The following is an 18,317-nucleotide window of genomic DNA, read 5'->3' on the forward strand; positions in this document are numbered from 1 at the left end:
GATAAGCTGGTCATAAAGTTTCCTCTCATGTTCGCAAGTCACGTCGCCCGATAACCTGGCCACAATGACTTGCAAAACCAAAGCTGGCCGGTAAACCTGGCACGTAACCCGATAAATGCACGGCACGTTGCCGGTAACCTGGGCACGTTGCCCGGTAAGGTTAGCACGTTACCCGATAAAATGTCGGCGTTGCCCGGTAAAGTATCCACGTTGCCCGGCAAACCTGGCCCGCTGCCCGGTAAGGTTAGCACGCTGTTCGACAAACCTGTTACGGTCCATCGGCTTCGGGTTAACCCGAAGACATGATGTCATGATTCCATACCCGTTAACGTCGACCCATTCTGTAAAAAAACCTGGAACGTTGATGTCGAGCGAGCCCGGTCCGCATTCGGGTCCGAGCACGACACGGATCTACGTTTTAAACACATGACTGACTAACGATCGTGACCGACTAACGATTCCATAACACACCACCTATACCCATGATAATGCTTCCCCGCTGCAAGTCCCATTTTCGTGAAACTTGTGGTGACGTCGAGGGCCCGAGCACGACACGGTCAACATGTTGACCCGAAAACATGAGGTTACCAACCCCGACCCCATAAACCGCTCATAAAGTTTCCTCTCATGTCCCGGACGCAACGCCTCGTGTCATTAAAGCGGAGTTGCCCAAAACAGGCCCACGGGCCCACCAAGCCCGGCCCGCGGGCCCTTCACGACACGAAAGGGGGTTCATTTCTCTTGGACAGTCATATCTCATGGTCACGAGTACCCTCACAGAGCCTCGTGTCGATCCAACCCCGTTTGGACACCTTGCCCCCACCAAAGGCCTTACGGACCAACCGGGCCCACCAAGCGGCCCGTCCCGACCCGAAAACCAAAATTTTTTTTTTGGGAAACTCATATTTCAATGTCCCGATGCCCCACGCCAAATTTCGTGTCAATCCGACCTCGTTTGGTAGGGTTTTCAAAAATTATGATTCCTCCCGTTAACTTTGATTAGAAGTTATAAAAGTGTTGGAGAATAAAAGTTGCTAATCTACAAAAAAAATAAAGAACTAAAATGCTAGTGTTGGAGAATTGAACTCAGGACCTCTCAAAAATAAAAGTTTTAAGATGGAATACAAAGCCAACTAATCAACATCGTCCTCTCAAAAATAAAAGTTTTAAGATGGAATACAAAAGCCAACTAATCTACATGAGTATTATTAGAATAAATTAACAACCCCTACATATAATGAAAGTTAATGATGAATATCTTAAATTACCTTAGGGGTTTCGCAAGTCTACATCTCGTAAGGGCTGCAAATTGAAAAACACACCGATCGGAGTTTTCTATAGCAAGTTATGGTCGGTCAAAGTGACGAAAAAGGTCAAAATTGACACATACTTGACAAATTGAAGGTGAAGGAGGCGAAATTAGAAAAAAAATTCTGGACAAACCGCCTTCGGCAGTTTGCCAGCTTGTAGAGCTCGAAAAAACAAGCGACTTTAAAAAAAGAATCATCTCGATCCGAGGCCTGTGCGAAGAGTTATGAGCTTTCAAAGTTTTGTGACATTCTTACCAAATTGGCAGCATGCATAAAGAAGTTAAAACCCTGGTAATATGTTTCTGTAGACACCCTCAGAATGTCCAAACTTGTCACAAACTAATTAAACTGTCCTCACAAATGTTAAGCATTTTTTGGATCGTGGTTAACAAATATGTATTACCATTATATTCACCATATTTTTGCATGTCAAGCATGTTATGCATAAAACGAATTTTAATAATCGTGTAACTAATCAGGTAATTAATAATCGTGTAAACTCCTTAAGGAGGTTGTAATTACTACCCGTAGCTAATTAACGCTCGGGGCTGTAACAACATGTTTCTATTTACCACTCCACTTAGTTACTGTTGCTAACTGGTAACCTTGCTTTCAACAGCTCTTCTTATATTCACATTCTATCTACTTTATTCTAAAACTAAACTTCATTAGCATTCTTCTGCTCCTTGCAAACTAAACTTACAACCAGTTCAGCCGCATACCGTGTCTTATATAGTGCTACATATTATGAGTGTCCATTCTTAGTATGAGTGTCCATTATTAACATTTTTACCAGCTCTTGCTGATATGGGTCAGCAGCATCTTTTTTGGTCGTGGTTAACAAATATGTTGCACTATATTCATGGTTTTTTTGCATCTCGGGCATGATTTCGGTCTTTACATTTAGCTCTTCTCAGTTCAGTTTTAATTATCCATTAAGACATGATATGATTTATGACTATCCTACTTCTCTTTCTAATAACAATCATTCTATTGAAAACTAGACCATAACAAATGGGATGAGTCAATCAAAATGTCTCTTATGATAATGATAATCAAGAACTTATTTAAATAAATGTTACCACTAGAGTTATTTTTGATTTAGTTTTTCATAAAACTAATCAAAATAACTCATAAGATGCATGCATTCCTTCTAAATTCTAACGATAAGATTAAATGGTATGAATACATCATAATGTACAATTCCATGATCCATAAAATTAAGGGTTCACACATGAAAATAAGTACAATTTTATAGTACATTACATACTAAATTTTTCATTTTTAATCTTATAATTTGGTGCCTTTAAGAAAAATGAGTGTGTTAATCAGCAACATATGTACAAGAAAAGAAATGTATGGTACTGGAATATTTAGACAAAATACAATTATTACTTCTAGCTCTAAGTTCTCTAAGGAGGAGTCTCATTGCAAAAATATGTCATTAGATTAAGCATAATCAACAAGACTATCCATAATTCAAAATAACAACAGGCTAAAATTGATAGTTGTATATTAGTGATATTTAAGTCTGCTAATCCTAATATTCCTATTAACACATGATTGGTTGAGTCTAGTTCTATATGTTTACCCGAAATCAACAAATAACTAACATGAGTGTTAGTGACAAATTTAAATGTTAAGGTTATTAGAACCATGATAAATTGTCTTCTAATTACGCTTTATGATATCTTAAATATTCTAGAGATTAATCAAAATTTAGTATCAATACTTAAGCTACATTATGACAATTATGAGGTTTGCATAGCCTACATAATGTCAATCTCTTATTATTTGTTTTCAATATCTGAATTGAAATATTTATAAAATAGAACTAGATGATACTATATACTTTCACAACTTTTGTTATCATGCAATTAAAATTTAACAAAAGACAAATAAGACCTATAAATTCACACATTAAAACCAAATTTCATGAGAAATCATGACATGGTTGATGAGGGTGATATTTCATAATCTCATTTATTGTGATTTTAAATCATGTGTTAGATGCCCTAAACATTACTTGGCTTAAGAAATAAGTATGGGTTCACCAGAAGTTATATTTCACTTATATTCGTGGAACTTATTCGAACGGAATATTTAGACATAATTATTAATGTTAAAAGGCTATTACTTGTATCTATTCTATGGTCCACGATCTTAAGAGATCCATTCATATATACTTAATACGATTTCTTCTAAATATGTCCCTATCTTTTTACAATTTGTATATGTTAACTTCATAATGTTACTCTTATAAATACATAAGAATATTAGCTAACATTTAAAAAAAAAAAATAGAATTTTAAAAAAATTATAACAAAAATAGAAGTTCTTATAATTCTCTAATTAGGAGTTGGACTTAAGTATTTAACCAAATCTAATTCCAAAATAAATTGATCCATTAATTAAGAACATGGCCTTTTAACCATTTAACTAACCCTAATCCAACCACCGATTCTTTAAAAAATAAGGCATTTGTTATCCGATTAGGGATTACAGATTCCATTGGGGTATAACAGAGTCCAATTAGGGGGGTAACAGTGTCTAATTGGGGATAAGAGAGTACAATTGCGGGTAACAGTTGTAACACCCCGGCTTTAGCGGAATACGCCCGGGTGTGACGTACAGATTGTCCAAAACACATGTGACACTATTAAGTGACAATAATATCATTAACTCATTCAAATCCCAAGTACACAAGTTGTTCAATAAGAGAAATATAAAGGAAAAACAATAAAACGCATCTTCTTGTTTATTCTTTAAATAATCCTAACTTCTATGTCTTTCGCCATTTCATCCTCTAATGTAAGTACCTGTAGCATATATATAAAATAAAGTCAACTAATTCGGTAACAACCAAATGTCTCGGATCGGGGGTCCTTATTCCACTCATAACATCGAGGTCCAGTTGGGGATAATAGAGTCCAATTGGATAACCAAGTCCTGATTAGACTCTATTATCCAAATATGCCTTTGTTATCCCCAATCAGATTCTTTTATCCTTTATCGGACTCTTTTATCCCCAAACGGGTCAAAATGGGTTGACAAATTTAAAGACATGAGTGGATGAGGGTTAGTGTCTCAAGGAAAAAAATGTTTGGGTTTAAACGGGTTTTGGATTGAAAGGAGTTCGGTTTGGGTTTATTATTTGTTATCCCCATGACCCGTTTCCACCCAAATCTAAATACAACTCACGTAGGTTCGACCTAATTGATAAACATATCACAATGTAGGTTTGACCCATGACCCATGACCCGTTTCCACCCAAATCTAAACACAACTCACGTAGGTTCGACCTAATTGATAAACATATGACAATATAGGTTCGACCCATGAACCATGGCCCGTTTCCACCCAAATCTAAACACAACTCACGTAGGTTCGACCCATGACCCGTTTCCACCCAAATCTAAACACGACTCATGTAGGTTCGACCTAATTGATAAACATATGATAATGTAGGTTCGACCGATGACCCATGACCCGTTTCCACCCAAATCTAAACACAACTCATGTAGGTTCGACCTAATTGATAAACATATCACAACGTAGGTTCGACCTCTGTGAGAAATACAAAGTAAGGTATGTATTTAATTATGAGTAGAATAGGTATGTTGTTCGATTTATTGATAATTATAATTACTTATTTGGTTTAATTATTTTTACAGTGGTGATTTCAAAGATGGAAAAGTCTTGGATGGCAACGAATAGAAACATAAACGTTTACATGGATGGAAATCTTAGTTTTATAGATTATGTAGTCACAAATTTAAAGAAATCGAGCAATAAGCCAATAAAAAAAATACCATGTCCATGTCAGACTTATTTAAACCACATATCACTCAGTCTGGACGATGTGAAACATCACTTATTCAAACATGGCATAGATCAAAACTATACCATATGGTCTAATCATGGTGAAAAGGATGAGCCCCAAGTTAGTTATCCGGTTTTGGATGACAACTATGAAATGCTCACAATCGATTTTACTTCGGAATTACCAACTGATGTTGCCCAAACAGTAAATATGGTTGAATCTACAGAAGAAAACTTCACGGATGACCGTGATTATGCATAGTTCATAAAACTAATTGAAGATGCTGAGAAGCCACTTTACAAAGGCTGTCCCGACTTCACGAAGTTGTCTGTGCTGGTACAACTTTTCAATGTGAAGAGAAAGTACGGAGTTTCAGATAAATGCTTTACAGAATTTATTAGTGCCTTTAATAAGATGCTACCAGAAGGTAATGAAATGGCTAGTAGTGCATATGAGGTGAAAAGAACATTCAAAGCAATTGGGTCAGGTTATAAAAAATACACGCCTGCATTAATGACTGCATTCTTTGCAGGGGACTGTACGAAAAATATTAAGTATGTCCCACTTGTGGAAAATCAAGATAGAAGGAAGATGATATTAAAAAAGTAACATAGAATAAAATTCAGCAAAAGTATTATGGTACTTTCTCATAATTCCACGGATTAAATGATTTTTTCAGTCACCGACGACTGCATGACATTTGAGATGGCACACGGAAAGGTAGAATAAAAAACGGTGTTTTACGTCACTTGGCGGATTCACCCGCATGGGCTGCTATAGATGACATATATGAAATCATTAAACAAGATCCAAGAAGTTTGCGGCTAGGCATTGCAGCTGATGGGGTGGATGTTAATAGAGGAAATTGACACCACAGTGTCTGGCCAGTTTTAGCTGTTTTTACAACCTTCCACTATTGCTCTGTATGAAAAGGAAGTTCATCATGCTATCGTTATTGATATCAGGGACACCGGGTAACGATATCGATGTATCTTTAGCACCGTTGATTGAAGATCTACAACAGTTATTAGATACGGGGGTACAACCATACGATGCATATGCCCGAGAAAGGTTTACACTACATGTTGTTGTCTTATGGACCATAAACGATTATCCCGATCTTGGTACACTTTGTGGTTCTTCATATAGTGGCTTCCTTGGTTGTGTAGTTTGTGGTAAGGAAACACACTGTGTTTGACTAAGAAGATCAAATAAGCAAATCTATGGTGGCCACAGACGGTATCTACCTTATGACCACCCATTCAGAAAGCAAAAGAAGGGATTCGATGGAACACAAGAGTTTCAAAGTGAATCAATACCTAATAAAGGGGTAGAAATATATAACGAGATGAAATATTGTATAAACATTTGGGATAAGGGCCACAATAACAATGCATCAGGCTTGCAACAAGCTCCGAACGGAAGAGATGGGAAAATAAAAAAAAGGGGAACAAAAGAATCAAATACAACAGAAGAAGGCAGAAACGGTAAACCCTAATGGAAAAATTTAATATTTGGCATCGGAAACTTAGATATTGGCAGTTTATTTCTGTCAACCATTGTATAGATTTTATGTATATTGAAAAGAATGTGGCAGAGAGTCTGATTGGAACACTGTTAAACATTCCGGGAAAGACGAAAGATGGATTGGAGGCTCGACTCGATCTAGGTGATATGCACTTAAGGCCAGAGTTACAACCCAAGAGAGACGACACGAACATTAGGCTTCCGCCTGCGAGTTACACATTAACGATAGAGGAAAAAGACAAGTTTTGTGACACGTTGTACAAGTTAAGTGTCCCACAAGGGTATTGTTCAAATTTTTCTAGTTTGGTTAGTATAAAGTACATGAAGCTAATAGGACTTAAATCACACGACTATCACATGCTTATGCAATAGCTTTTGCCCCTTGCAATACGATCTATTATGCCACAACCCACAAGATATGCTATAATAAGGTATTTTCTTATTTTTTATATTCATATCAACATATCACTCCTTGATTTTTTAGTAAGTTGGAATACAACATGTAGTTACGTGACCGTATACTTTTTTATTTCAGATCCTGTTTTTTTTTTCAAATCAATTTGTAGCAAGGAGATCGAGGTCGAGGATGTTGACAAATTGGAGGCAGATTTGTTTGTGACATTGTGCCTTCTCGAGAAATACCTTCCTCCATCTTTTTTTGATGTTATGGTTCATTTAACCGTGCACATTGCTAGGGAAGTTAAGTTATGTGGTCCCTTATGCTTTCGGTGGATGTATCCATTTGAAAGGTGTATGAAGGTTATTGCTGAGGAGACGATTGAGTTCTTGAGCGAATTCAAAAAAGACTTGAACACTATTGGTATTCCTAATAGCTTGAGGAACTCGATTAAAAATAACAATAAAGCAAGTAATAAAGTCGGAGTCCCACTATCAATGGGCAAATCGATGGATGACATTTCTTCAGATCCGTTCGTGAAATCACAGTTCTATGTGCTGCAAAATACATCCGAAATTGTTCCTTATATCGAGTAAGTATTATGTACATGGATTATATTATTTTATTTTCTACTACACGGTGTATAAAATTAATTCGTCAATATTTATTTACAGTCGGCACACGGCATTTCTTGAACAACAACATCCTGACAAGAAAACCGCATGGCTAGAGAAAGAGCACAACTTAAAGTTTGGTATGTGGTTACTGTAACACCCCGACCAAAGGCGGATTATACATCGGGGCGCCACATATTGTTTCATTACTCGTGACACTATTGGGTGTCAATATTTAATAAATACATTCATTCGCGCACGCGCAGGGTAAACACAAGATAACATAAAACATCATAAATCAATATATTATAAATTATAATATTCGAACAGCAAAAACTTGTCTTGATACATTTTAATCTAGGTCCAAAATAAAGAAACTTCCTATGTGTCCACAAGCTCCAAAACAGCTACTGCAAACCTGAACATGTGTTAAAATAAACGTCAAACACTTGCGTGTTGGTGAGAAATCAAGTTTAATACAATACATAGGTAACAATAAATCTGCGCGCAACACGTGTATGTCTGGTGTTTAACAAGGGTGCAATCAGATTGTGATCAAGCCTAGATAGATCATAGCTCATAGTTCATAGTTCAATCCGTGCTCCCAATTGAGCACAAAAACGAGAAAACATCTGTGCAAGTGTAAACAAAGAAAACCGTAAACGATAGGTCTCCCGTGTTCATCTAATGGATCCATGAAAACTTCGGAATAGGCCGAACAAAGCGGTTAATGATACACACATACAAATAAACAGCCAAGTAAACGTCCTCAACACATGGGATACTGCGCGACTAAAGCTCATAAACAAGTTTAAGACTCTAAGTTTGTATGAACACATGAACATCCCAAAACATTAAAAGCAAAAAGGGATTAGGTACGAGATTACTCACATGATAAACGATGCGGTGTAAGATAAAGCAAGAACCAACTTTAAACAAGCACAAGTTAACCTATAAACAAGATTATTGTTTTAATGATTTGTTTTAAGTCTTGATTATAAGTTAGCATAATTAATAAGTAAATTATTATATATAATATATATATTACCGGAAGAGCAGGACAGAACAGGGAGGAAGACGGAGGCAGAGAGGGAGGCGGCAGAGAGCAAGGGGCAAGAGAACAGGAGAGATTAAGTGTTTTGTGTGTGTAGTGTTAGGAAAAATAATACTATTATTTATAGAGAAACCCTAGGAGACATGAATCCAGAAAAAGGGGAAAAGATCTCAAGACAAACAGAACAAGACAAAACAAAAGATAACAAAAGATATCCTAAAGCAAGAGATATCAAAAAGCATAAGAAAACAAAAGCAAAAGATATGGAAAGATATGGCAGCTGCAGGGGGCAAAGGAAAAGCTGACAGGGAACAGTAAAAGCATGGGCGGGTCAGATAAAGGTACTGGTCAAGCATGGAAAAAGCAGATCTCAAAAGATAATGTCAGTCACTTTATCAGTCAATCAATGGGGTTGGTGCGCATGCTGCGCCGAAAGTAACTTTTCAGACATAAAGCAGATTAGGTCAACAGCTCAAAAGATAAGACAACACAAAAGCAAACGGCTAGATTTAAACAGAAGAAAACTCGAAGGATTCAGCGCGAGAAGGCTAAGGCGCGAAGGCAGACACAGAAGGTCAAGAGAGCGCGAGCGCGAAGGCAGACAGAACTATCCTTAACGCGTCGCGGAAAGAACTACATTTCTAAGCGCGCCGCGGGAAGAACTACATTTCTTAGCGCGCCGCGGGAGGAACTAAAATTCCTAGCGCGCCGCGGGATGAACTACGATTCTTCGCGCGTCGAGGGATGAACTACAAATCCTTAGCGCGCTGCGAGAAGAGTTCGTCTCGCGTAACGCTGAAACAGGTGGTCTTCACGCAGGATTCCTTGTAAGGGGTCTGGCGCGTGGAGCTGCGCAGACAACCTTAGGCGGGAAGGAACAAAGGACAAGCAAAGAGTTAGAAGAAAAAGAGGGAAACAAGGCGTAAGGGCGGGACGGCGACAAGAGGGAAAAGAAGGCGGAAAGAGAGGAGAAGAGGGACGGGACGGCGGAAAGAAAGAGAGAGAGGCGGGAAGGAAAAGTATATTATTATTATTAAAAGTAAAATATAAGTATAAATAAATATTAAATCATAAAAGAAAGAGTTCGGGTAAGAGAAACGGGTACCTGGGTCGGGTCGGATCGGGTCAGATGTCACAGTCTCCCCTACTTTAAAAAATTTCGTCCCGAAATTTATCTCGAAGTAGGCTGCGCAGAGAACAGGTGCGGGTACTTGATCTTCATCTGATCTTCCCTTTCCCATGTAAACTCGGCTCCGCGCTTGGACTCCCAGCGAACTTTAACGATAGGGATACGACTGCGCTTGGTTTGCTTTACCTCGCGATCCATAATCTCAACAGGCTTCTCAACGAAATGCATAGTTTCATCAACTTGAACTTCATCAAGTGGAATGTGAAGGTTCTCGTCGGCTAAACACTTCTTGAGATTGGATACATGGAACGTTGGATGCACATTACTGAGCGCGGGCGGCAGGTCAAGTCTGTAGGCAACTTTTCCCACACGCGCGAGAATCTTGAATGGACCAACATAACGAGGAGCAAGCTTACCCTTCTTCCCAAAGCGGACAACACCTTTCCAAGGCGACACTTTGAGGAGAACAAGATCACTAACTTGAAATTCGAGAGGCTTTCGCCTACGATCTGCGTAACTCTTCTGTCGGCTTCTGGCAGTCAGCAGATGATCACGGATCTTGGCGATTTTATCGGTTGTCTCTTGAACAAGTTCGGGTCCTGTGATTTGAGCTTCACCCACTTCGCTCCAACAAATCGGGGAGCGGCATTTACGACCGTAAAGTGCTTCAAATGGGGCCATACCGATACTGGAATGATAGCTGTTATTATAAGAGAACTCAATCAAAGGCAGGTGTGAATCCCAATTACCTCCAAAATCAAGAACACAAGATCGGAGCATATCCTCAAGAGTTTGAATAGTTCGCTCAGACTGACCTTCAGTCTGAGGATGATATGCCGTACTCATGTCCAAGCGAGTTCCTAGCGCAGATTGGAGAGATTTCCAAAAGCGAGATATAAAACGGCCATCGCGATCGGATATGATGCTCAAAGGAGTACCATGGCGGCAGACAATTTCCTTGACATAAAGCTGCGCGAGTTACTCAACACGGTAGTTTTCACGAATGGGCAGGAAGTGAGCAGACTTAGTCAAACGATCCACTATTACCCAAATGCTATCATGTTTGCTTGCTGTCAAAGGTAACTTGGTAATAAAGTCCATCGCTACACATTCCCATTTCCACGTAGGAATTTTTGGTTGTTCGAGCAAACCAGATGGGCGTTGGTGTTCAGCTTTTACCTTAGAACAAGTCAGGCATTTAGCTACGAACACAGCAATATCCTTCTTCATATCGGGCCACCAATAAGTAATGCGCAAATCCTTGTACATCTTATCAGCGCCAGGATGAACGGAATACCGTGATTTGTGCGCTTCACTCAGGATATCAGCGCGAAGATTCTCATCAAAGGGAATCCAGATGCGATTGAGATAGCAGAGAATTCCACTCAGATTAGGGACAAAATGCGCTTCCGCGCCACACGCTAACTCGGCGCGAAGGTTACCATTACTGATGGATGCGCGCTGCGCGTCACGAATACGCGATTCAAGGTTGCTTTGAATCGGCGCAAAGTGAAGATGCGTGCGCGGCAAGATACAGTTAAGTTGGCAGGGTTTTCGGCTGAGCGCATCGGCTACCACATTAGCCTTACCAGGATGATACCGGATCTCACAATCGTAATCGCTGATGAGTTCGTTCCATCGGCGTTGCCTCATGTTGAGTTCCTTTTGATCAAAGATATGCTGAAGGCTTTTATGGTCAGTGTAGAGGATACACTTAGTACCATAAAGGTAGTGTCTCCAGATCTTCAAGGCAAAAACAACTGCACCAAGTTCGAGGTCGTGAGTTGTATAATTCTTTTCATGAACCTTAAGTTGCCTTGATGCGTAAGCGATAACCTTGCCTCGTTGCATAAGAACACAACCGAGACCTTGGTTGGATGCATCGCAATACACGACAAAATCATCATTACCCTCAGGTAGCGCAAGAACAGGAGCTTCACACAACAAATGCTTGAGCGTCAGAAAGGCTTCTTCTTGCTTCGAGCCCCAAATATACGGTTTACCTTTGTGCGTTAAAGCTGTTAAAGGCAAAGCGATCTTTGAGAAGTTCGAAATGAAACGCCGGTAATAACCAGCTAAGCCCAGAAAGGAACGGATCTCAGAAGGAGAGGATGGCGTAATCCAGTTCTTGATTGCTTCAATCTTGGATGGGTCGACATGAATACCCATCTTGTTTACAACATGACCAAGAAACTGTACTTCATCAGACCAGAATTCACACTTGGAAAGCTTAGCATAGAGTTGCTCGGTTCGAAGCTTTTGCAACACCAATCGGAGATGTTGCTCATGCTCGGCCTTGGTCTTAGAATACACCAGAACATCATCGATAAACACGATCACGAATTTATCCAGGAAGGGCCTACACACCCGATTCATTAGATCCATGAAAACGGCGGGTGCGTTGGTTAGACCGAAGGACATGACCAAGAATTCAAAATGGCCATAACGAGTTCGAAAAGCAGTCTTCGGAACATCTTCATCGCGGATGCGCAACTGGTGATAGCCAGAGCGGAGATCAATCTTGGAGAAACAAGAGGCACCTTGGAGTTGATCAAAGAGGTCGTCAATACGCGGTAAGGGATACCGGTTCTTAATGGTGAGTTTGTTCAACTCGCGGTAATCAATACACATGCGAAACGATCCATCTTTCTTTTTAACGAACAACACCGGAGCACCCCAGGGCGAAGAGCTAGGGCGAATGAATCCTTTAGCAGTCAACTCTTGAAGTTGGCTGGCCAATTCTTGCATCTCAGCGGGTGCAAGACGGTAAGGAGATTTAGCTACGGGGGAAGCACCAGGGACAAGATCAATACGGAACTCGACTTCACGAGCGGGAGGGATACCAGGAAGATCATCAGGAAAAACTTCAGGGAAATCATGCACGACGGGGATATCGCGAAGCTTCTTTTCTTCAGCAGGTTTAACCACATGGGCTAGAAATGCAATACACTTCTTCCGCATGAGTCTTTGGGCTTCGGCGCAAGACATAAGTTTAAGACCACTGGAGGGTTTTTCGCCGTAGATATGAAGATCACCATTTTCTCGAGGAATGCGAATCAACTTCTTGGCGCAAATAACTTCGGCGCGATTCTTCGAGAGCCAGTCCATACCAATGATAACATCAAAGCTTCCAAGAAGCATAGGGATGAGGTCGATTAGAAAATCGTTTTCGTTAAGATTAAGCGTGCAATCTTTAATCACTGAGTTTATTAAAACAGTTTCACCATTAGCCAATTCAACTGAAAAATCTTCTTTTAAATCGTTGCGCGGTCGCGCAAGCTTCTGCTCGAAGGCGCGAGAAATAAAACTTCGATCGGCGCCAGTATCAAAAAGTACAGAAGCATAAAATCCGTTAAGCAAAAATGTACCATTAACTACGTCATTAATCGCTTGCGCTTGGTGCGCGGTTATGTTAAAAGCTCGTCCACGCGTCACTTGGTTTGAAATCTGGTTCACCGGATTCGCTTGCGTAATCTGAACTTGTAGCCTTGGGCACGCGTTCCGGAAATGACTGGGATCACCGCAGTTAAAGCACGATCTGGGTCGTGGGTTTTGGTAGGTTGGTTGTGGATTCTGCGGGTAGACTGGTGGTGTTGGCGCAATTGGGTTGGCGAGAGGGACTCTACAGTATTCGGCAGAGTGACCAACGCGGCCACATCGGTTACATTGTCGACACGGGGTTTGGGTTGGGTGGTGAAGTCTACAGGTTGGGCAAAAGGGTTGATTTCCTGTGTAAGGTTTCTTAGGAGGCGGGGCAGGGAGTGCTGGATTGGTTAAGGCATAGTTATGGACTACAGGAGGTGTTGGGTAGGCTGTCAGTGGGTTAGGCGCGTAAACTGGAGGTTGGTAGATGGGTTGCTGGACAATGGGCGGGTTGGTAAGCGCATAGGCCTTGCGCCTGCGCTTGAGGTTGTTACGGTTTGAGGGTTCAGGTTTGGTTTATGTTGGTTCAGGGGCAGTCTTGGTGAGTTTGGTCTTCTCAGTTCCCCGCAGGAACAGGGTTCCTGCTCTGACATGGTTGTCGCTGAGCACAGCGGCCAACTCAATGGCGTCAGAGAGGGTAACTGGGTTTCTGGCCCATACAGAATCTTGAATTTCCATGGGGAGACCCCCAAGGAATTTCTCTATGGCTCGGCGGGAAGGGGTAACAAGGTGAGGGACCAGTAAGCTTAGCTCGTGGAAACGCGTCGCATATTCGCGCGCTTCTCCGCTGTACTGCTTAAGATTCCAAAATTCTTCTTCCAGGCGCTTAACTTCGTTGGGAGGGCAGAATTCTCGTGTCAGAATTTCTTTGAATTCCTCCCAGGGCATGCTAGAAGCAGCTTCTGCGCCACGCGCATGAGCTACTCCATTCCACCATGTAAGCGCTCTAGATTCCAGGACACTGGAAGCATATAGGGTTCGTCTGTCTGAGGGGCATTGGGTGTGGAGGAAAGTGTTTTCTATTTTCTCAAGCCATTGGAGCATCACGGTGGCTCCTTCAAGACCTGTGAACTTTGGAGGGTTACCCGCGTTAAAGGACTTAATGTTATAACTGGAGGTGTTGGTATTGTTTTGGCTCAAAGCTTGGGCTATTGCGGCGGCCATTTCCTGGGAACGTTGCTGTCTACGCATGCGCGAGGCTTCTCTTCTCTGAAATTGGGGTGGGACCCACCTCTCCATTTCTAGCCACATGTTTGGATTCTCGAAATCCGGATAATGTTTTGGATAATCTGGTTCAATTCGTTTTTCAGTTAAACGTTTAATTCGGCTTAAAACGAGGCTAAAACGGTCGTTTTTCGGCTTAAAAAAGAAATTTATTTAAAACCGATTTAAAAACTTTAAAAACTTAAACCATGACATTTATTAACTTAAAACATCATATTATTAATTATTGCGCATCTTTTTCGGCTTGATCGATCGTCTCTTGCTCGGTTTGGTATTAAAGGTTTTGTTTAACGTACCGACGTACATTAAATCGAAATTCTTTTTCTGTGCCGTACTTTACTTATCCCGAAGCATTAATTCTTCGTAACATCACTAAATATTATAGATATCGTCTATAATTGAACCCTCGATTCGTTCGGGTTTCAATAACTATCGATCGATTAATCGCATATTCAATACGATGAATTATATATTCACGTACAATCAATACAGTGAACCATGTATTCTAGTATAATTACTATGGTAATTCGTGTACCCGACATTAAATATAACGTAACTATTGTCTACCGGTTAAGGTATACCTGGTTTCGTCGGAATCGTTACCATAGTATTTGGGTGATCATCGATCATTTGACTAAATATGCTCATTCATACCCATCAAAGAAACGTATTATGTCGATCAGTTTACCCATATTTATGTGGAGGAGATTTTTTGTCATCATGGAACCCCGTTAACCATTATTTATGATAAATATGGTTGTTTTACTTCTCGCTTTTGGAAATAGCTTCAATCTGCTTTGGGAACTCGTTTGGATCTCAGTACTTCCTACCATCCGCAATTCGATGGTCAGCCCAATCGTATGATTCAAACTCTAGAAGACATGCTCCGCTCTTGTGTCCTCGACTTTGGGGGCAATTGGGATACTCATTTAGCCCTCATCGAGTTCTCGTATACCAACAGTTTTCATTCTAGCATTTGTATGGCCCCTTTACAAGCCCTCTATGGTCGTAAATATTGTTCCCGATTTGTTGGAATGAAACCGGAGAGTCTTAAATCACCGGTCCATAAATAGTGCACGAAACGACCGATCGTATTGCACAAATTCATCAAAACTTTCTCGCCACTTGTAGCTGTCAAAAGAGTTATGCAGATAAGAGGAGGAAACCTCTTGATTTCAATGTTGGTGATCGAGTTCTACTCAAACGTGGAATGGAGTGGCTAGATTTGGAAAGAAAGTAAAACTAGCTCCTCGATTCGTTGGTCATTTAGAAATTCTTGATAGAGTTGGTCTCGTTGCTTATAGACTCAAACTTCCTCTTGAACTCTCCAATATTCACCCGGTGTTTCATGTTTTGAATCTCAAGAAATGTCTTGCTTAGGATAATCTTCATATACCCCTCGATGAAGTTCGTATTGATGAGACCATGCATTTTGTTGAACAATCCGTTGAATTTATGGACCACAAGGACAAAGTAACCAAATGAAGCTGCATACCCTTGGTTAAATTCTGTTGGAATTCTAAACAAGGAGCAGAGTTTACTTAGGAGTGTGAAGACCAGATGAAAATGAAGTATCCTTCTCTTTGTTACCGCTAATTCTCCAATTTCAGGACGAAATTCTCAGAAGTAATGGATAATATAACAATCCGAATTTTTCATTTATCGTTTTATTAGCCGTTACCCCGACCGATTTCAATGATCGGTTAATTTTACCATAAAATATCGCATTTATCGAGTTATTATTATTTTATTATTATTTTATTATATTTAATTAACTATCGAAAAATAACTTTGAGTTATATACCAATTTTACCCTAAACTCTAGTTTAACCCATTAGTGTATTCACACAAGAACTTGAGAGACCTTTGTGCAAATCTGCAATATAATTAAATTATTACATTATATCCTAAACCCAAACCCAAATCCAAACCTGTAACCCGTGACCCATATTGATGTCTTGTACCATAATCCTCGTGATATAATCAAATTTGATTTTGGAAGATCGTTGTATTACCTTTTGCGACTCACGCCGACCCTTTAATTAAAGAAAATGATCAATACATGATCTCGTTTACAATAATAAGCAACCGTCATTGTTAACATGGAAATATACTGTATAGAAACTATAATAATTCAATCAAACGCACATAATCGTTCCTATTTAGCTCGCGAATCAAACCCCCATAGTTAATTACATAATCGTAGCCTTCTTATATCAATTCGTGTTCAAGTACCAGTCGTCAATAGTTCAACCAAATCAACATTCAATTCCTCATTTTTTAAGTAATTAGTACATGTTTCTGGATCGTCGTTATTATAGTAACATTAACCCTGAGATTTATTGGCCAAACATCGAACGTTCTGCCCGATTGAACTAGCTAGGGTTCTTATGAGAATTGGGTTTGATCTGCTGGTGTATTTTAATTTTCGACTCTGAATAGCACGTGAGTTAGTCACGTGAGTTAGTCACCAGCCTAGTGGCTGGTGCATGTTTGGTTAAGACATAGTGAACGATTGGGGGCACGGGTTCGAGTTCCCCCAATCCATTTTTTTTGGAAAATTTTGCATTTTATTATTTTAATCATATTTAATCCATACAATACACTATAAATGATATAAAAATAATAATTAATATTTTATGAAACCTGCTCGTTTAGTTTGTCGTTTTCTGTACATTTGTAAAAACTATGTATATGTATATATATATATATATGTATATATGTGTGTATAATAAGAAATAAAATGATAAAGGTTTTTAACAAATATAAATTATAATAAATTTATTAGAAGTCTTTAATTTAAAATATACATTCAAAACATATATAGTGTTTAGATTTTATGTAATCAAATAAAAGTGATATTTTAATAAATAATAAATCAAATATTTTATTATTTCACAAATACACTCAATCATCATCAAAATCTCGAATCCTTATAGGATTCATCTTTAATTCGTGTTTCCGCAATTATTCTTAAATAGGGTCATTCATTGGTAATTCCCGAAGAGCGTGACTTATATTATCTTTATTTTCAAACTCGTTGTTTTTTGCTTATTTGATAAGGTGAGTAACGCATTCCCTTTTTTTTTTTACTTATTTTCAATTGTTTTGGGGACATATGCATATCTTACAATAGTTACATATTATTTAGTATTTTCATTAGCAAACTGTTAACCTTGTGTGCCTATCAATCATCTGTCTAATTTGCTATATATTTAATTGCTAATTTGAATGCATTCAGAGAGGTCCATCATAATCACATTAATAGTATGATCATACGACCATCGTAGTAGCCAAAGCCCACTTCGTAAGGCAATGGTTTTATCGACACTCATTATTTGCTCATTGGCTTAATTGTTTATCTCATAAAGGATGGTTTTGCTGTTTTATATTATATTATATTATATTTAAATTGATTGATGTTTTACTCACTCAACCTCGAGTTGACAATGCATATGCAGATTTTCGTTTGAATTAATTACAAGTTGGTGAAGAACTTATAGATGATTAAGTTAAAGGAACGTATCAAGACATTTAAATTTGAACTTATTTTGTTTTACTTTAATGATTATGTACTTTTTTTTGTTTTGGATTATTTGGATTATTTAATTTTAATTAATAGATATTTTCATCTTTTAATATTGCATGATAATACCTTGTGAGCTGTGAACAATCAGGTCGCGCCCCGACATTTCCACCTTAGGTTGGGGTGTGACAACTATCGTGACTCAAATCCAAAGCCTCAATTCCATGGGTTCTACATCATATGCTGCCCCAAGCAACATTCAGTTCAAGAACTTCATGAGTGCTAAACCT

Source organism: Bidens hawaiensis, unplaced genomic scaffold (genome assembly GCF_021521415.1).
Source record: "Bidens hawaiensis isolate Kalapana, Puna unplaced genomic scaffold, B.hawaiensis_p1.1 tig00000670_1, whole genome shotgun sequence".
NCBI classification, from domain to species: domain Eukaryota; kingdom Viridiplantae; phylum Streptophyta; class Magnoliopsida; order Asterales; family Asteraceae; genus Bidens; species Bidens hawaiensis.